The following is a 21,680-nucleotide window of genomic DNA, read 5'->3' as shown; positions in this document are numbered from 1 at the left end:
AGCAAAACAATCGCAGTAATAATTTATGATGCATGATAAGAGAAATTAAACATATAGTCCATGATGCTTGTGATGCACTTCATTTATTTTATTATCCACATAAAAATACAATTAAGTCTAGTAAATGCTACTACGGCACATTAGGCTGTATCCATCGTCTTGGAACCGCCATTGACTATGCAGGGATACAAACCCTAGCCATGAATAGAAGCCTGCCGGTCCCCATATACGTTCATGGGTCACCTAGAAAACCCCTAATAATCCCCTCCTGGAAGTCATGGCACTAGTACATTATTGGCCAGGCAGGACAAGTTCTCGCCTCCGACAATAATCACATCGTACCGCGGGTGTGGCATTCCAAAAAGGCACATCAAACATACCACAATGAGTTATCCAACACCTTAACCTCTATTGGAAAGGATTCATAGCATAGGGAGTGATACATAACCACATATATGCTACATGCCTTCATAATGATACCCATAGTATGAATTACACGACACCGGTAACACATCAGCCATAAAGTGTAATCCATCTCCAAATACAGTCACGGGTACATGATACCCGTAACAGATCGGCCACAAAGTGTAACCCATGACCATTTACCTAATATAGCATGCATATAATAGTGGAGTATCAACTACGCAACACCGGTACCAATCGTCGGCCATGAAGCGTATCCATTTCCAAATGTAGTCCCGGAACACACGATACAGGTAACACATCGGCCACAAAGTGTAATTCACAACTACAACTAACTCTAATGCACATAAGCAATGCATAAATGCAACAAGCATACGGCAATCATGGCACCAGTACCACCTTGGCCACGCCGAATTCCGTCACATGCATACAACAATCACAAGGTGATCATGGTACTGGCACCACCTCGGCCACACTGGATCCCGCCTTACATATCCATAACAATTCATATCATAATCATAAAATGTAATGTGTGATTGAACATCATCATCATATGAACAATATAATTAAATATGAAATTCTACACCTGTGAGCAGTTATATAATAATAAACAATCACAAAAAATAAAGCAACCATCTCTCACCTTATTTATCTCTGTGTGTGGTAGGGTTCAGATAAGGCCACCAATTAATAAGCTCAATTTCAGTCTCGGGGCTTGAGTACATCACTGTCCTAGACACAAGGGCAATTGTATATCAATACGTGTCAGAAAGATCAGGAGGGGCCCACTTGGGTCACTCCATAAAGGTATAGATAAGGTTTCCTTGTGACAGTAATGTCACCAGAAACACCCACCAGAAAAGGGTCTTTCTGTCGAAAATATCAGTCATGTTTCCAATGGTGGTGGCAAAGAGCTCATTGAGCTTTGTGGTTCACCAAAAACAACCCACCGAAAGCAGGCCCAGTGTTTTCGGTGGCAGTACAGAACTGTCCACTCGAATTTGGGCTTTCTGGCTCAGGCCTAATCGTTGGGATTTGTTTCATGGATTTTATAGGGAATATTCCTAGCATCATTCTAAGCCAATAAAATCCTGATTCCACTGACCCATTTGGGAGATATGTCGATCGAATGATTTAAACCCTAGTTAGTCATATGACAATACTTATTGCTGGAGCTCACAGGGCTTGGTTTGAGCTTGGCAACGGCACCGGGGAGGTGGAACAAGCATTCCCCGACCTCAAGAGGGTTTGTGCACTAAGATCACAACCATACTTAGCTCACCCTAGGTCAAAATGAAGAGTGAGGGCAGTAGGAATGATTGCACTTGCCTCCGACAGCGATTCCGGCAACTAGTCGGCAGCTACCACCAAGGTAAGTCTTCCCCCTCTTCTTCCTCTTCTTCCTCTTCTTCTTCTTCCTTCCTCTCCTCTTTCTCTCCTCTCCTACATTGAGCACAAAGGAAATGAGGAAATGAAATCCTCATTTCCTTCTTATATGTTAAGTTGGACCTTAGGGTCCATTTGGTTGGACCCTATTCAGACCGATCGAGTTAATAAGTCTTTCGGAGCCCGAGAACATGACCACTTAGGTCTAAAATGTGCTCACGTCACAGGGAAGATGTGGAGGAAGATTTGGGATCATTTGAGAGTGTCTACGATGCCCATGGCAGGACCCACAGGCATTGGAACCTTGACAGTAGCCTATTTGGCTCACCAAAAATAGCCCACCGGATTCAGGCCTAGTGCTTCCGGTGGTCATTGTCTTGACTATTTGTTGTCCACCAACTGATCTTGCACAGTTAGTTGCCCTCGGCCATGCTCATGGTCTTTCGGTAACTTTGGTACGTGCCAGGATTTATGTGTGAGGAGTTGGGTCACATACCGTCTGGGGTCGGAAGGTACGAACCCCCTCCAGTTAGATTGGCACGCGATGAATAAACACTTGGGGTCATCTCTCCCCCTTCGACAATGGGCGACTGTGAGCCAAAACCCAGCAGTGTTTTTGATCTCTAGTCTGAGACCTATCACAGCGGTTCAAATTAGACCGAGTCAGGGCACGGGTGTAACATTCTCCCCACCTTACAAGAATTTCGTCCTCGAAATTGAACATACCTGAAAAATCAAATAATCCAGGGTACTGCTTCATCATCTCGTCTTCCCACTCCCAAGATGCTTCCTGCTCAAGGTGGTTCATCCATTTCACCTTGACAAAGGAAATGGTGTGGTTGCGGAGAACATGCTCTTTCCAGTCAACAATCTTCTCCGGATACTCCACGTATGCAAAATCCTCATCCAACTCATGGGATATGTAAGTCAAGACGTGAGTGGGGTCAGGAATGTACTTCCTCAACATGGATACATGGAAGATATCATGTGTACCCTCCAACTCTAGTGGTAAAGCTACCAGTTTGATCCTATCTGCCAGACTAGGTTGTACCACCAATGCCAATAGTGAAAAGGTGACACCTTCCACTAATAGCTCCAAGTCTAGGTTCCTGGCCTCCTCCATGAGATGCTCATTGGTCTTCAGTGATGCAAGAGTCAATGACTAGAATTTTCGACTAAGTTCATCAGTTACCATATTGGCCTTTCCTGGGTGATAGTGGATAGTATAGTCATAGTCCTTCATTAACTCCAACCAACGTCTTTGTCTCATGTTAAGCTCCTTTTGGGTGAAGAAGTACTTGAGGCTCTTAAGGTCACTGAAGATCTCACTCTTCTCACCATACAGGTAGTGTCTCCAGATTTTTAGTGCAAAAATCACAGCTGCCAACTCCAAATCATGGGTGGAGTAGTTCTTCTCATAACCTTTCAACTTGCGGGATGCATAAGCAATGACTTTCCCATGCTGCATCAATACACAACCCAATCCCAGCTTAGAGGCATCACTATAAACAACCATACCACTTATACCGATTGGAATAGTCAAAACTGGAGCTGATAACAACATTTTCCTTAGCTCTTTGAAACTCTTTTCACAAGCATCGGGGCACTCAAATTTCACACCCTTCTGTGCAAGTCGGGTCATCAAAGTAGCAATGCGGGAGAAGTTCTCAATAAACCTCCTATAGTATCCGGCCAATCCCAAAAAACTACATATGTCTGCTACACTCTTGGGAGTCTCTCATTCTAGAACTGCCTTCACCTTGCCTGGGTCAACCTCTATACCCTTATCTAAAACAATGTGGCCTAGGAATGCCACCTGTGACAACCAAAACTCACATTTTCTGAATTTGGCATAAATTTGCTTCTCTGTCAAGCGTTGCAATACTAATCTCAGGTGAATAGCATGTTCCTCTACACTCTTGGAGTAGACCAATATGTCATCGATGAACATAATACAAATTTTTTCAAGAAGTACTAGAAAACCCAGTTCATCAAGTCCATAAATGTTGTGATACCCTACCTTTTAAAACCGGTCTAGTTACATGGTTGACCCGGTTTAACCATGCAGGACCCGAACTAGAGTGGGTTAAGGCGGGTTCCTTATAGACTATGATGGCAAGGGTGACTTTGAACACAGGTTGGCCAGACAAATCCGAGTCAGTGCCAAAGGAGACGGGTGTACCCAAGCCGTGCACATGCACGTATCATAAGGCCATATACGGGTAATGCTGGTATGTAGCCATATCCTAAAGTGCATACGTATAATATACCTTGTGCCAAGAGTCGAATTCCATCAAAATCCCACTTGTTGGCCAATTTTCGGCCCTCAGGTGGGTGGTCACAGGCGGGCGCGCCCGCCCACCTGAGTGACCCACCCATGTGGTTACTAGTTGTTTTAAAAAGTATAAATAGCATTATTGTGTTTTTCATTTTCTCATTTATTACATTAAGGAGTTTGGTGAGAAGAGTAAAGAGGAGAGAGAAAAGAAGGGAGAAAAGAGAATGGAGAAGAAGAAAGGGGAAGGAAGAGGAGGAAGGAAAGGATTTAAGCGGCACTAAGGTTTGATCTTCCAATTTTGACGCCAGAAGAGTGATCCCCAACGCGAGAGCTACGATTGGAGGTGAGCAAAGGCTATGCTTCTTAAACTTTCACCAAACCCAAGTAAAACCCTTGATTTGGGTAGAGTTTCTTGAGATCTTGTAAATCTCACTTGGGATGATGAATCTAAGGTTTAATAGAGGGTCTATGTGTTGATTTTGAAGGATTTGAAGAAGTGTTTACCAAATTTGAGAAGCATTGGCGACTTCTTGAGCAATGAAGTGATTTTTGGGGTTTTGATAGAGTTCTTGAGCAAAGAAGGTAAGATGGCTTCTCAATCCTTAAATCTAACTTAGATCTAGGTTAGAATCATCTTATAAGACCTTGAATGTGTGGAAAATGTGATTAGAAAAGCCCCATTTGATTTCCCAAAATTTGAGAAAAGTTTCAAGGAAGAAGGCAAGTTTTCGCCCTCTCAGGTGGGCCGGGACCGGTGGGCCGAACAGCCTGTCTGAGGGCACCCGCCTGAGAGGGCAGGCCCTCGGTCCCCACTGGCGGGCCGACCGGTGGGCCGATCGGTGGGCTGACCTGCCCGCCTGAGAGGACTGACCCTCGGTCCCCACCGGTGGGCCAGGACCGGCGGGCTGACCCGCCCACCTAAGAAGACCGGTGGGCCGTGACAGGTGGGCTGTCTGACCCACCCGAGAGGCCCCAAACGTGATTTTTGTGTCCGAATGGACCCAAAACGGGCGTGCAACCTTCTTTTATGATTCTAAACATGATTTAATCATCAAATCTTGTTAGTTTTGACCCCAAGGTGGTGAAATGCTAACCCCCTTTACTTATGATGGGTTCACAAAAATTTACGTTTCTCGCGTCGGATCTCACCTGTATCGGGCGTGAGTCCTTGTACACAACAAGTAAGTGGGGAGAGGACGTTTGACCTTATTTTAAGGCTTGTTTTACATCATTCAATTGTATCTAGACTATCCATGTCATCATGCAAATTATACATAGCTTAGTCATCCTCATATGATTATGACATGTGTGTTGTGTTTTACTTTCTCAATGCTAAATGATTGATGTGCTTATGTGATGAATGATGGGAACATTGTGCATGATGCATTATTAGACTAGATGCCGTAGTCGGCTTGGAAATGAGTGCATTGGTGGCCCGTGGAATGGGACGCGGTGGTACTATGCAATCGTACTATGTCATGTAGGAGCATGCGGTTTAAGATTATCATCTTCCCGTGCTACGACCCTTCCCAACAGGGGTTGAGGTGTTGGGTTATCACTTGGGAGGAAGCAGTGGTCACAGTTGTCGGGTCACTGCGGTGGTTAGACATACGCTCGGCTGGTCATTAGGACAGTCAACAACCTCAGTGGTATATTCAAGAGGACCAATCGTACTGCTTTTAAATTGCTAGAGTCAGCACCTTTACTTTCTGTCATTTACTTTTATGTTGAGAGCCGGTAGTCGACATGCTTTACTTTTCCAAGTACTCACGGTGGGCTTTCTCCGACAGCCCTATGGGCGTATCACGGGATGGAATTCACGGCTTGTACCCAGAGCATACGCGCACTGTGGTTGTAGTAGCACCAAACCAAAGACTTAGTAATGTTGTTTAGGTGGATGAGATTTAAAATGAATTGCATAGCATATAGTGCATATGGATGTGATTGTTGTGTGGATTGTTGTGTGGTCCTTCTTTTCACTTACTAAGCTAGTGAGCTTATCCCACGTGCGCACCTCTTTTAGATGATTTTGCAGGTCACCAGCCTGAAGATCAAGGGTTGGGCCCCACAGTTGAGTTTTTCAATGAGGATTGGTGGGTCCTTGAGGAGTATGAGCACGGTACGGATTGCACGTGCGAGGGCTGTGTTGCAGGACCGCATTTTTGACGCCGTACAGGGTTTTACTTTTTGATTCTTTTGGTGACCCCTTTTTGTGTACTTGATACGTGAATTGTTATTCTTTTTGTGTAAATATCATGCTTGCGGGCCCACATATATTTATCTATATACTACAATTTGGGTATTAAGTATATTGGGGGTATTTACAGGTAAATTAAGTCTTCCACTGAGATTTTGAACGTTTATCTTAGATGTGTGTATGTTGTGGTTGGGTACTGTATCAGATGATCCTGGTAGGTTTGGGTTAACCGGAGTTAACCTTGTCACCGGTCCGATTCTGTGTGAACGAAGTGTGAAAAATGTAGCCGGTGCATTGGTCAACCCAAATAACATCACCAAGAACTCATAATGTCTACACCTTGATCTGAAAGCTATCTTGCTGACATCACTATCCTTGATCTTGAGCTAGTGGTAGCCCGATCTAAGGTCAATCTTGGAAAATACCTTGGCACCCCTGCAACTGATCAAATAAATCATCTATCCTTGGTAAAGGATACCAGTTCCTGATGGTTAGCTTATTAAGCTCCCAGTAATCAATGCACAACCCCATACTTCTCTTCTTCTTCTTAACGAACAATACCGGTGCTCCCCATGGAGACACACTAGGTTTATTCAATCCCTTCTTCAGAAGGTCCTAAAGTTGCACCTGTAATTCCTTCAACTCTGTGGGGGCCATGCGATAAGGGGCTTTTGACACTGGTGTCGAGCTGGGGAGTAGATCTATAGCAAACTCTGTCTCTCAATTCAGGGGCAAACCTGTCAAATCATTCGGGAATACATCTAAAAATTCCCTTACCATAGCTAGCTCAAACAATGGCCTAATCTCTATCTCACTATCCATCACCGATGCTAAGTAGCCCGAACATCCCTTATCCAGTAGCTTCTTCATCGGGAGTGCCAATATGATAACATTTTTGGGTCTCATGGGCTTATCCCCTTAGAACACAAACTCATCATCATCACGAGGTCTGAAAATGATAGTCTTCTCTGTACATAGCACACTGGCTCTATATGTGGACAACCAATCTATTCCTAAAATCACGTCGAAGTCGGTCATATCCAACTCGATCAAGTGAGCATTCAACTCATGCTCACCTATGGTCACTGGACAAGGCTCATAAACATAGTTCAAACCTACTACACTCCCTGTAGGGGTACTCACTGCCACACATTGGGTCAGCCCCTTGGGTGAAATTCCCATCTTCTTCGCAAATGCCGATGAAACTAACGAATGCGAGGCTCCTGAGTCAAATAACACATGTGCAAGCAATAATGATATCAATAATGTACCTGTCACTACACCGCGTGCAGCCTTAGCATCCTCTGCGTCATACCAAACACTCTACCCTGTGGTCTCTAGCCTTGTGGGGGCTATACTGGTCTAGGGGCTACATATGTCTGTTGGGGCCTAGGTGGCATAGTGTATAGTGCATCACCTGGCCTTTGGTGGGGGTATGTCCTCACTAGGTGGCTTGGCTGATTACAATGAAAACACCTTAGGCTCGATCCCGTAGACTGAGATACGACACTTGATCGGGAGGACTGGGAAGTCTAACTAGCTTCAGGCTTCCTGAATTGTACTGGAGTTGGGTTGATATAAGGCACTCGGAAGGGTTTGCTGCCTCCCCTAGAATCCGTAGATTCCATTGGCCTCTTTCCTGTTCCTTGCTGAGCCGTAAAATTATCTTTATGTTGGTCTTCAAATGGCCACTTAGACAATCTCAACATAGGTTCGCAGTTTCAACCTCACAATGGTTGACCCAATATGGGGCCTCAACCCTTTCTCAAACTTTTTGGTCTTAGCTCTATCCCCTTGGAGATGCTCAGGAGAAAATTGAAACAGCTCCTCGAAGCGTTGTTGGTATTCCAACACAGTCTGGGAACCTTGCACTAATTAAGAGAACTCACTCTCTCTCCTATCCCGAAAGCTTTCCAGAAAGTAATTCTAAAAAAATGCTCCCTTGAAGTCTGCCCAAGTGGGGTTCGGGTTATCCGCCCTCAGAATGGGCTCAGTGGCACTCCACCAATCATCTGCTTCATTTTTCAACTGATAGCCCGCACATAAAATTTTTTGCTCTTCGGTGCAGTCCATTAGCCTGAACACCTTTTCCATACCGCCAATCCATCTTGATGGATACAACATGTCTTGGCCCACCTTTGAGAAGCATGGGGGCCTAAGCTGTTGAAACTTCTCCATCATCTTTGTTAAGTCTGTCCTACCCTCTACATCGGCCTGAGCTTGTTCAGGCATCGGGTCCTACACATGCCCATGCACATTTTGCTGCCCTTGCCAATGCACTTGTGCCCCACCAGATGTTTAAAGGGTAGCCGATCCAATGGGTATTAGAATGGGTGCCAGTGGAGTAGGAGGTGTGGGCAGTGCACTACTGGTCTCCATTGCTGCTTGGATCCTATCATTGATCCCGGCCATAAACTGATTTTGTCTTTTCTCAACTCCCTACATCATATTACCCATGATGTCAGTCACATCATGTGCAGTAAGTACTGGCAGAGCCGGGGGTGCACTGCGGGGTCTACCTCGATTACGTGTAAGGGAAGTGGGAGGTGATGGGCGTGACTGGGATCGGGATCGAGTGTTCCAGCGTGACATGACTCCTATGGTGGAATCTTATTAGTTCACATGCATATACAAGGTTGCATGTAATTGGAACACTTGCATATATAGTGGGTCCCACACGTACACAATAGGCAAAATTAGGGTTAGGGCATGCATAAGTGGGGTCAGCACATATTTGGATCTGATCGCACGCATATCACAAAGGGGCACACAATTAAGGTAATAAAACAATATTAAGATTTGGAAAATAAAAATAAAGTTTTATTTCCAAAATAGCCACCGGAAACAGGGGCCATTTTCACCAGAAATATGAGCCATTCCATCGAAAATATCAGTACTATTTCTAATGGGACTGGCAGACGCTGATTTGGGACTTTTCAACTCACCGAAAACAGGCACCGAAAGCAGGTCTAGTGTTTCCTGTGGACCTAAAATGGCTATAAATAGACTCGGGTTTGTGCCTCAGGTCACAAAACCCCATTCTAACTCATGGAGAAGGAGAGGAAATGACCAAGAAGGGTTTTCCAACTCATTCCACACCCTTTACTTATGATTTTGCAATCGATCGATGCCACCTATGCACCAAAGGTATTTTTCTTCTCTCTTTAATCTAGTTTTGAGATTTTCTTCTCTATAAGCTCTACTTCAAGCCATTAAACTAGGTTTTCATTCTTGAATCCTTAGGAATCACATTGCAAGAATGTCTGGACGTCGTGTATAAACCCACCATGCCATTGAACAAGAGGAGCAAGCCGCTTTCACTGTAGCACAGTTCAACCTAATCCTATTCCGCTCTATGGCTGAGCAAGATCATTGGGAACGCTTTAAGCATAGTAATGTGGACCCGGGGATTTATATGAGGACAAGAGATTTTCATGTGTTTCGTCTTTGTCAACGCTTTGAGGCAGTCGGGTGGTACCGCATCTTGAAACCCAACAAGTACTACTACCCAACGCTGGTCAGGTTGTTCTACTCTAACCTCAAATGCATGAATAGAGGCACCGAAGATATGCGGATCACCTCCTACATGAAAGGGGGTTGAGATTTCCTTTGACATGTGGTAGTTGGCTAATATCCTGATGGTTGACAACACAAGAGATCTAGTGTATTGCTCGCCTTGAACTCCAGCTTATGATTTCCAGAGCCCTGACACCCTTCAAGAGGTAAACGACATGTTGATCAAGGAGGCTAGTGGATGGGATCGCACAGTTAACTACCTTGCCACTCCAAAGGTTGTCTGTCGTGTAGTCCAGTTGAACGTTCTCCCCACCTGTGGGCACTATGATGAGGTATCCGTATTGCATGCCTATATGACTTACTGTATTTATATGGGGGTGCAGATACGTCTTCCCTACCTTCTGATGTGGACCACGATAATTCGATCCGAGGGACAGGATCGCCGAGTCAGGAACCTATGCTATAGGAGGATACTAACAAACTTCTTCCTTCACTTTGGGGTGGATTTGGAGGGAAAGGGACGCTTGGGCGATGAGATCATAGATTTTAACCAAGATTCCCTGAGGAAGATGATTCTAGACATAAGAGAGGTGACACCTGCCGCGGAGGATGGTGAGAAGCCTATGGATGTAGAGGGTGGTGGTACTGATGATGTTGGTGGAGGCATCGGCAGAGGTGCCGGTGGTATAGGGAGAGGAGCTGTTGGGGTTGGTGGTGTCCCACCAGCTAACCCACAAGCTATGGGTTACAGGGTTGCTTCCACTTCACAAGGCACCAAGGGTGTGAGGCCCTACGGTCTCAATGATGTTATGGCCTGCTTGGACACCACCACAGAGCTGTTAAGGAGGATAGACAACTGGCTTGAGAGAGTGGATAGGACTTATTGTCTCATGGATAATAGAGTGGCCTCCCTTGAGGCACAGATGCAGGCGATGGCCTTCCATCCGGGTATTCTGGTGCCACCTCTAGGAACACATGGTCAGAACTAGGCTTAAGGCCAAGGATAGAACTAGCAGGAGCACGATCTATAGGTTTAGTGGCATATTTGCCACTATAGCTTTTAGGGTTTCCCTTCCATGTTTCATTCGAGTTTGATGTTTTAGGTTTTAGTTGAACTTTCATTTTTTGTCATTTGCTTCAGTCATTTAAATTCCTAAACTTAGGCTAGTTAGGATTTCTTACTTTCAGTATTTTAATTTTTTTTATGAAAAGGTGTAAGCTGTGTAATCAAGTTCTTTATTTAATGAAACGGCTTTAGTACCTATGCTTGTCTACTAGTTTGTGCAATTCTATTATTGTTGTCTTGAGAATTTTATTTAAATCCTAATTTTCACAAGTCATGGTTTGGTCAAAATTACGAGTTAAGGCATAGCTTCATGCTCTGATACCATAGTTGTCACACCCCACTTCCAGTAAATCCAATTTACCCTTAGGAATACCAGCGATGTGAGTAAGACACGTACCTGTCTTACAAACCTATCAGGATCTCTGATAGCAGTACCTTAACATTTCACAATCTCACATCACAAACCAATCAAAAGTCGTGGAATTAGAGTATAATAGCGAAATCACCAAAATAAATGGAAAAATATCTAATGATAACATAATATCAATAATTGAGTTATTATGCTTACAATCCTTTAAGAATTACACATATCAATTTTAAAAAAACATAACATCCATAGACCTGTATCAAAATAATCAAAAATAAGCCAAACACCTTATGGTGCCGTGTATGCACAAAAGTCACAAGCACAATCCTGGCCATGCTCCTCCGCTTCCGGCATCCATTAGACACTCACCCCGTACTGGGGTCCAGAGGAAAGAGAATCACTGGCCATAGGTACAACCGTACTTGTGTCATCATCTAAAAAGTATGTATACGTGGGGTAAGCTTTCCAACTCAATCAGTGAGGGGTGGGGTTCAAGTACATTCAAGCAAAACAGTTGCAGTAATAAGTTATGATGCATGATAACAGAAATTAAACACATAGTCCATGATGCTCGTGATGCACTTCATTTATTTTATTATCCACCTAACAATACAACTAAGTTTGGTAAATGCTATTACGGCACATTAGGTTGTATCCATCATTTCGGAACCTGTTTGAGATTTAAAATGTAACCGCAAGTGTACGGATCAGTGTAGCTACGGGTCGAACACAGGGAGAGCAGCCACTTTATTTTTTTATTTCTTTTAATAATGCGAAAGTGAACCGATTAATGGTTGTGATCTAATTCTAATTACCGTCCTAAACCTATGTATCTAAAATAACGTCCTAACCATTCGTCATCTAAGAATTTAAAGATGCAAGCCACGCAATTAAAATTAAATAAATAAATAATTGAAAATAAACAACCCACGTAATTAAAAATAAATAAATAAATAAATAAATAAAGAAAAAAAATGTTGAAATAAAAATAAAGTAAAAGAAAGGGGATAAAGCTAGAGAGAGACTCATAAGTAGGTTTCTCTACTTAGCCCAAGGGATGCATCATAATATGAGCTTTCCTACTTGACCAGAGAGTCACTCTTACAAGGGTTACTCTACTTGGCTTTAGGGAAAGGGAGACAATTAAAATAAAAGCAATAAATTGATGGTTCTATGGCTAGGAGGGGCAAAGCCAACACATACACTAGCCATGAACCTTGGGGGAGAGGGATAGCAATAATATAACGACTGAAATTAAAAATCCTAAATTAAAAAAGAAAGGGTAGTCAGAAGAGGGAATGAGAGGGGGGAGAGAAGACTACTGAAGGAGCCTACTTACTTGAATCAATGCTTGAACTTGAAAAAAAATTGCTCCATGCTCATGATCTTGTCACCTAGATCTAAGCCTAGAACTATAACTTAAAAAATTACAACTCAATTGCATAAATCATAAACAAAAAAGGGTGAATAAAAATAAAAGAGTGCTTGCATTAATTGAAATAAAAAAAACTATTACAAAAGTGATTAAAGAAAAGATAAAGAAGAACTAAAACTAAAGAGAGAGCAAGAGAAAGAGAGAGCAACTAAAAAAAACTAGAAGAAGAATGAATTGTCTCCCCTCCTCTTACATGAGTTGTATTTATAGGGAATGGGGAGGTAGGGTAACAAATTTCTCTTTCCTAAAAGAGAGAAACCCACAATTGGTTGTGAGATCTTTTGAGACCAAAAGTGCTAAGGTGGAGGAGAGAGAAGAGAGAAATAAACTTTGAGAATTTTCCTATAATTTGTTTGCTTATTTTCTTTCTTTTTTTTTTATAATTTATTTTTCTTCTTTTTCTCCCTCCAAGGGACGATTTTTTTCTTGCTTTATGTGATTTGGACAATCTTTGGTGATGATGTGGAGGAGAGAGAAGATTTGGACAATCTTTATTTCTCCCTTTTTTTCTCTTTCCTTTTTTTTTTCTTCTCTTCTCCACGATTTTCTTTGCTTCTAATTTGATGTGGAAATCCCCTCCATGACCTTAGTACTTTAAGTGAATGAAAAACAGGAAATCTTCAACAAATTCTCTAAAAAAAACAACCATGAGATTCAAACTTGAAACCTCTTGGTGAGCAAGGGAATTTTGTACACCATAGCTCACCAACTACGCTAGGTAGTTGTTGTTACCAAAAACAAATCTTCAATCACTTAAGGATGTGGTCCATCGATCCTTGTTGGCATTTGAAGTATTCCTTGTACCTCTGGGACAATTGCAAACGGGCTGGTTCTACATCTCGGTTCAGTTCTGATCCATTATTCTTTTTCTGGCCTGAAAAGAATAATCATTTGTACGGGTGACCAAACGAATGTGTACTTTTAATTGAACACGTACATCTTGCTCAGAATTTCATCCTCTTCGCAACCATGGAAAGAAATAGGACCTCTTTACGTGTAAAATTGAAGATATAGCGCCCGATAGTCCTTAAGCCCTTGAAAATACAAAACCTGCAAAAAGAGAGTAAAACCCAAGGTAGCTCCATTCTAAATAGGTAAAATGCATGCTTTACTACCCTAGATTTCACACATAAATGTGCTCATCAGAATTCCCCCACACTTAGACTTTGCTAGTCCTCGAGCAAAATAAAAAGGAAAAGAATAAAGACAAAAAAACCTAACTCACTTTCGTAGGAATCACGGTTGCACTTAGCATGTGCAACAAGCCTTTAAACCCCTAGGTCACCCCTAGTGGACAAGTTGTGTCTCGTGGGTGTTTGCAGTGAATATACACCCAAAATTCAGAATAAACAAATCCCAACTTTGGCTAAAGGTAAGGCCCATACTAATCCGGAGCAAAGATAATTTCTCTTACAAGGGACCCCCACACTTGAACTTTTATTACCCTTTATCAATTCCAGGCACTAGCATATTTTTTAATTTGGAACTCACTTCGTCTCTTCCAAAACATCCTTATCTTAGGGCAAAACCACTTGTGTGAAGAAACAGGGAACCAATGACTAAGGCGTTGGAGTATTTTTGACCAAAACTGTTACCACGCATTAATGACATTTGCACATTTTTTTCTCTTTTTTTTTTCACTAATAAACTTTATCCTACTCCACTACTTTTGGTCTGAATGACATGGTGGAGCAAACACCAGACACCCAAGTTACTATGTAGCTTCGCTTTTTGCATATGCCCACAAAGGCAGTGATGCTAGAGTTACTTCAGAATTTTCCTCCCAAGGAATTTCGATCAAGACACCACGCTTCCTGAGGTGCAATGCCCTGTCTAGTTCCAAGGGAATCAACTCTTATTCTTCTTTATACCACATTTCACATTTCATTTAAAATTGTGCATTTGTCAACCTATGCCAAATTAAAAAGAAGGTCTCAACTCCAAATCAAAAGTACAAGGAACCCACAGACTTACATATGGTCCATCACCATAAAATAGGGGTCTCTTATTTTTCAAAAGAAAGTCCCATCTCAAGACACATGCTTGTTTCTTTCTTCTCAACAGGGTTTTATACGTTCAAAATGGGTACCTTCGTCAAAACTTTTATTTTCATACATCAAGCATCCGAATGGTATGATCATTAGCCAAAAGCCAAAGTAGGACTTCATCCTTAGCAAGCTAAAAAATAAAAAGAAAAACAAACAAAACAAAGTGAAAGAAAAAAAACAAAAACTGGTTTCCCTCCCCCACACTTAAGTCATGCAATGTCCTCAATGCATGGAAAAAATTAAAAGCAAAGACAATGCAAGGGGGTCATACCTGATTAAAAATTTGTCATCAGTGTAAAGAGGTTCATGGAGATCCATGACCTCTTTACTACTAGTAGTAGGAAACTCGAGGAACGGTTTCAAACGCTGACCATTAATCTTCGAAATTACCCCTGTTCCTGGATTCAAAATCTCCACAGCCCCATTGGGATATACATTATGAACAATAAATGGGCCATCCCATCGGGATCTAAGCTTACCAGGAAAAAGATGCAGTCGAGAGTTATACAATAAGACCTTATCACCAATTGCAAAAGATTTACGCAGAATGTGTTTATCATGGAAAGCTTTAGTCTTTTCCTTGTAAATTCTAGAACTTTCATAGGCATCATTCCTAAGTTCCTCCAACTCAGATAGTTGGAGCCTACGATGAATTCCCGCATCAGACAAATCAAAGTTAAGCTTCTTAATGGCCCAAAAGGCCTTATGCTCCAACTCAACTGGTAAGTGACAAGCTTTTCCATACACCAAACGGTAGGGAGACTGACCAAGGTCGGTCTTGAATGCAGTCCGATGGGCCCACAAGGCATCAATGAGCCTAAGGGACCAATCCTTACGGTTGGAATTAACAGTTTTCTCCAAGATTTGTTTGATCTGCCTATTAGACACCTCCACTTGGCCACTAGTTTGGGGGTGATAAGGGGTAGATAACTTATGGGTGATCCCATACTTTTTCATTAAGGCCTCAAAAGGCCGATTACAAAAATGAGGACCCCTATCACTAATTATTGCACGTGGTGCACCAAAGCGGGAAAAAATGTTCTCTTTGAGAAACTGGACCACCACTTTGTGGTCATTAGATTTACAAGGTATGGCCTCTATCCATTTAGAAACATAATCAACGGCCAAAAGTATGTACAAATTCCCAAAGGAATTAGGGAATGGTCCCATAAAATCGATGCCCCATACATCAAAGATCTCAACTACTAAAATGGGGTTGAGAGGCATCATGTTCCTTTTATTGATACGGCCAAAAGACTGGCAGGCGGGGCAAGCCTTGCAAAAATCAAAAGCATCTCTAAAAAGAGTTGGCCAATAAAATCCGCATTGGAGAACCTTTGCGGCAGTCTTCTTAGGTCCAAAGTGTCCACCACATGCATGATCATGACAAAAAGAGAGAATGGAATGTTGCTCATGATCAGGAACACATCGTCGGATAATCTGATCCGGACATATCTTAAACAAATAAGGATCATCCCAGAAAAAGTGCTTAACTTGGGAATGAAATCTATACTTATCTTGGGTGGACCAATGATCCAGAGTCACACCTGAAACTAAGAAGTTGACAATGTCAGCAAACCATGGTTCACTGGACATTGCAAATAATTGTTCATCTAAAAAGTTCTTGTTGACTGGAGAATCGACAGTCAAGGAATTGGGAAGCCGGGATAAATGGTTTGCAACTAGGTTTTCAACTCCTTTCTTATCCCTAATTTCTAAATCAAACTCTTGCAAAAGTAAAACCCACCTAATGAGACGGGCTTTGGCATCCTTCTTCTGAACTAGGTATCTGAGAGCAGAATGATCAGTATACACCACCACATGTGAACCAACTAAGTAGGATCGAAACTTTTCTAATGCGAACACAACCGCTAAAAATTCTTTTTCAGTGGTTGTATAATTGAGTTGTGCATCATTTAAGGTCCTACTAGCATAATAAATGACAGTGGGTAACTTATTAATCCTTTGACCCAAAACCGCTCCTATAGCAAAATCTGAAGCATCACACATCAGTTCAAAAGGTTCAGTCCAAACAGGTGGTTGAACAATGGGTGCATTGGTCAACTCCTTCTTAAGTTGTTTGAAGGATTCTAGGCACTCTTTGAAAAACTCAAAAGTTTGATCTTTGGCAAGTAATGAGGTGAGAGGTCGGGCTAACTGACTAAAGTTCTTAATAAACCTTCTGTAGAAGCCTGCATGCCCTAGAAAAGACCGAACATCCTTAATAGATTGAGGAGGTGGTAAATTATCAATTAAATCCACTTTGGCTCTATCTACCTTAATTCCCTCCTTGGATATTACATGGCCTAAAATAATACCAGATTTAACCATAAAATGGCATTTCTCCCAATTCAAAACCAAATTCTTAGATATGCACCTTTTCAAAACTAGGGAAAGATGATGAAGACATTCAGAATAGGAATTCCCATGAATTGAAAAGTCATCCATAAATACTTCTAAGAATTTTTTGACCATGTCAGAAAAAATGGTCATCATGCATCATTGGAACGTAGCAGGGGCATTGCAAAGCCCAAAGGGCATACGCCTGTAAGCAAATGTTCCATATGGGCATGTAAAAGTGGTCTTATGTTGGTCCTCTAAAGCAATTGGGATTTGGTTATAGCTAGAATATCCATCAAGAAAACAATAGTATTCATGTCCAGCTAACCTCTCTAACATCTGATCAATGAATGACAATGGGAAGTGGTCCTTCCAGGTTGCCGCATTTAACTTCCTGTAGTCAATGCACACACGCCATCCTGTTTGGACACGGGTAGGGATCAACTCATTATTGGCATTAGGAACTACAGTCACACCAGACTTCTTAGGCACTACGTGAACTAGGCTTACCCATTGGCTGTCAGAAATAGGATAAATTATTCCTTGATCCAAGCACTTTAGGATCTCTTTCTTAATGGCTTCCATCATCACTGGGTTAGCTCTTCTTTGGGGTTCCATGGATGGTTTGGAATCCTCCATAAGATGTATATGATGTTGCACAATGGAAGGGCTTATACCCTTGATATCAGCCATGGTCCAACCTAGGGCTTCCTTATTATCTTTTAACACTTTAAGTAACTCCTCTTCCTGGTTAGAAGTCAAATTTGAAGAAATTATTGCAGGAAGAGTCTGGTCAGGCCCTAGGAAGGCATATCTCAAATTAGATGGCAACTCCTTAAGATCTAGCGTTGGGGGCTCAACTATGGAAGGTTTGGGAATGGAATTGGAAAGGGGTCCTAAGGGCTCCACAAGTGTGTGAAGACTCAAGACTTCAGAAAAGAAATTTTCACTATCATCATCCAACTCATCCATACACTCTTGGAATTCTGAATCAAAATCAATATCAAAGTTGGTAACTAAATCATCAGAAAAATCCAGAAAATCCTCAAGCATATTGATCTCTTCTTCCATATGTGGTTGCTTGCCAATCCTAAATTTGTTAAACTCAACAGTTTGGTTACCAAAAGATAATCTTAGGAAACCATTTCGGCAATTGATTAATGCATTACTGGTAGCCAAGAATGGTCTTCCTAGAATTATTGGGATCTCATCCTTGGTTGAGAAGGGATTAGTATCTAACACAATGAAATCAACAGGGAAAATAAATTCCCCCACCTTTAGTAAGACATCCTCAACCATCCCTTTAGGAATCTTAACAGACCTATCTGCCAACTGAAGTGTAGTTCCAATGGCTTTCAATTCTCCTAATCCCAGTTGCTTGTACACATAGTAAGGTAAAAGATTCACACTTGCGCCAAGGTCAAGTAAGGCATGCTCAATATAGGTGTTGCCTATGACACAAGATATGGTAGGGCTCCCTGGATCCTTATACTTGGCTGCTATAGGCTGAGTAATTATGGAACTAATGTTACCTGCCAAGAACACCTTTTTGGGCATACTAGTGATACGTTTGTGAGTACACAAATCTTTCAGTGCCTTTGCATAGGCGGGGATCTGGGATATGGCATCCAAAAGAGGGATGTTTACTTCTACCTTTTTGAAGACTTCTAAAATTTTATCCATGGAGGCAGTCTTCTTTTTGTTTACCAAGCGATTAGGAAATGGGACAGGATGAACATAAGGACTGTTAGGGATTTGCCCCTGTTCAGAAGAATCATTTTTTGGTTTCCTCAACCAAATCATCTTTAGTTTCAGAAAAATCTTTAGGTTCATCAGACGAACCTGGAACAAGAGGCACATTTGTGTCCTCAACTGAAGAAGAGTTAACAGGAGTAATAGATGGGGAAGATTTAGGAATGCTCTGTAGGTACTCTCTACCACTTCTAAGGGCATAAACAACATTACATTGGTTAGAGGGCCCTTGTTGAGTCTGACCTTGTACTATATTCAGTGGTGCATTAGTTGGTCCTTGTAAACTAACAGGCTGATGATGCCTAGGGTTAGGCTCTGGTTGGCTGGGTAAAGTTCCCTTCTCCCTCTCACGCATAATTGAGACAACTTGGGTAAGTTCTCTCGTAAGATTTTGATGGCTTGTCATGAGGAGGGCCATATTTTTTTCTAAGTCACTAATTCTACTTGCCTCTCCAGTGTTGGTAAACCCAGGGGGTTGCTGATAAGATGATAGGAGAGGGGCCCTAGGAAAACTCGCTTGAGGTCCTACATTTGACCTAGGAAAAGTATTTTGGGAAAAAGATTGTTGTGCAAAGGGAGGCCTTTGGGGTCCAGGTTGACCTTGATTATAGAAATTGGAAGGTCCTGCTTGGTTGCCCTGATTCCAAGAGAAATTTGGGTGATTTCTCCATCCTGGATTGTATGTGTTACTATATGGATTATTCTGGTATAAGGCATTAACACTCTGATTAGAAGTGCCCCCAGAGGTGTTAGGGCATTCTTCTATGACATGTCCAGGGGACTGGCACCAAGCACAAATCTTAACCAAATTGACTGATGATGGCTCTCTAGGAACAATAGCCTCGATCCTCTTGATTAGGCTATCCAAATGGGCTTCCTTGGCTACTATCCCATCCACAAAATATCGTTTTCCTCCTATAGTTCTTTCACTCTCTTGGGTTGATTCCCACTCACGGGTTTTGTCAGCTAAGTTAAGTAAGAATTCCCATGCATTTCCTTCATCTGTAAAGGATGTGAATCCCTCAGGGCACATAGACTCTATCATTTGTTTAGTTGGGTAATCAATACCCTCATAAATTATTTGACATAAATGCCATAGGTCTAGGCCATGGTGAGGGCATTCTTGGAGTAGATCCTTGAATCTCTCCATAAGTTTGGAAAATGACTCACTAGGCTTTTACCTAAACTGAAGGATATCACTTCTAAGCTTATTGGTCTTATGAGTTGGGAAAAACTTCTTAAGGAAGACAACTGTGAACTGTTCCCATGAGGTTATGAAATTTGTGGGTAATCCATAAAACCACTTCTTAGCTTGGTCTTTCAATGCAAAAGTGATAAACCTAAGCTTAACAGCATCATCAGAAAGCTGTTGGATCTTTATTAAAACACATACCTCTTCAAATTCCCTTAGAAATAGGTATGCGTCCTCAGAGGTCAACCCATGGAAGTGGGGCAACATAGTGATGTATTGAGATTTGAGTTCAAAATTATTGCCCTGGGCTTGTGGCAGAACTATGCAGGAAGGTTGGGCTGTTCTAGCAGGGTAGAACCTATCTTTCAGAGATTTAGGTGAAGGGTTTTGCTGTTGGTCTCCCATATTGAAGGGTTTTAAAGAGAGCAAACGTATAGGGTCACTACTTGTTGGATCTCTTCTTTCTAACCGATTCTTAGTATTACGTACCCACTTAACACTCATGCAACAGAAAAACTACCCACAACTAAAGTAAGACAAGCACAAAAGAATGGATAGCAAAACTTTTTTTTTATTATTATTTTTTTGATTTTTTTTTATTTTTTATTTTTTATTTTTTTGGTTTTTGGGAGCTTACCGACAGGGATCCGGGGTTGCTCAGGTCAATTCCTGAGGTACTGCTACAGGGCGAAACCTGTCTTTATCATACTGTGAGGCATGGCGACCTCCACTGATACAACTATTATTGCAAGTTGTTCTTCTCAGGAATTCAATAAAAGAAAAGGAAAAATATAAAACAAAGCAAACAAAGCACTCCGATTTACCAAAAGAAAGTGAAAAATAACATGGAAGTGTCTCCCCGGCAACGACGCCAAAAACTTGTTCGAGATTTAAAATGTAACCGCAAGCGTATGGATCAGTGTAGCTGCGGGTCGAACACAGGGAGAGCAGCCACTTTATTTTTTATTTCTTTTAATAATGCGAAAGTGAACTGATTAATGATTGTGATCCAATTCTAATTACCGTCCTAAAAATAACGTCCTAAACATTCGTAATCTAAGAATTTAAAGACGCAAGCCACGCAATTAAAATTAAATAAATAAATAACTGAAAGTAAACAACCCATGCAATTAAAAATAATAATAATAAAGGAAAAAATAAAAGCTGAAATAAAAATAAAGTAAAAGAAAGGGGATAAAGCTAGAGAGAGACGCACAAGTAGGTTTCTCTACTTAGCCCGAGGGATGCATCATAATATGAGCTTCCCTACTTGAATAGAGAGTCACTCTTACAAGGGTTTCTCTACTTGGCTTTAGGGAAAGGGAGACAATTAAAATAAAATAATAAATTGATGGTTCTATGGCTAGGAGGGGCAAAGCCAACACATACACTAGCCATGAACCTTGGGGGAGAGGGATAGCAATAATGTAACAACTGAAAATAAAAATCCTAAATTAAGAAAGAAAGGGTAGTCAGAAGGGGGAATGAGAGGGGGGAGAGAAGACTACTGAAGGAGCCTACTTACTTGAATCAATGCTTGAACTTGAAAAAAAAAATTGCTCTACTGCTCATGATCTTGTCACCTAGATCTAAGCCTAGAACTATAACTTAAAAAATTACAACTCAATTGCATAAATCATAAACAAAAAGAACTGAATAAAAATAAAAGAGTGCTTGCAT

At 41.7% G+C, this 21,680-nt stretch overlaps 1 non-coding gene across 1 annotated transcript; it reads left to right on the top strand.

The window, feature by feature from the left end:
• Nucleotides 1-19,911: 19,911 nt before the first annotated feature.
• LOC122068344 lies at nt 19,912-20,018 on the top strand. The gene has a single exon (XR_006137087.1). It is a non-coding gene; the product is annotated as a small nucleolar RNA R71 (small nucleolar RNA).
• The last annotated feature ends 1,662 nt before the right edge of the window (nt 20,019-21,680 follow it).

The sequence above is a fragment of the Macadamia integrifolia genome, unplaced genomic scaffold (assembly GCF_013358625.1).
Source record: "Macadamia integrifolia cultivar HAES 741 unplaced genomic scaffold, SCU_Mint_v3 scaffold373, whole genome shotgun sequence".
Lineage (NCBI taxonomy): Eukaryota > Viridiplantae > Streptophyta > Magnoliopsida > Proteales > Proteaceae > Macadamia > Macadamia integrifolia.
The sequence above is the reverse complement of the archived record's forward strand: the minus strand, read 5'-3'. Positions and strand labels throughout refer to the sequence as shown.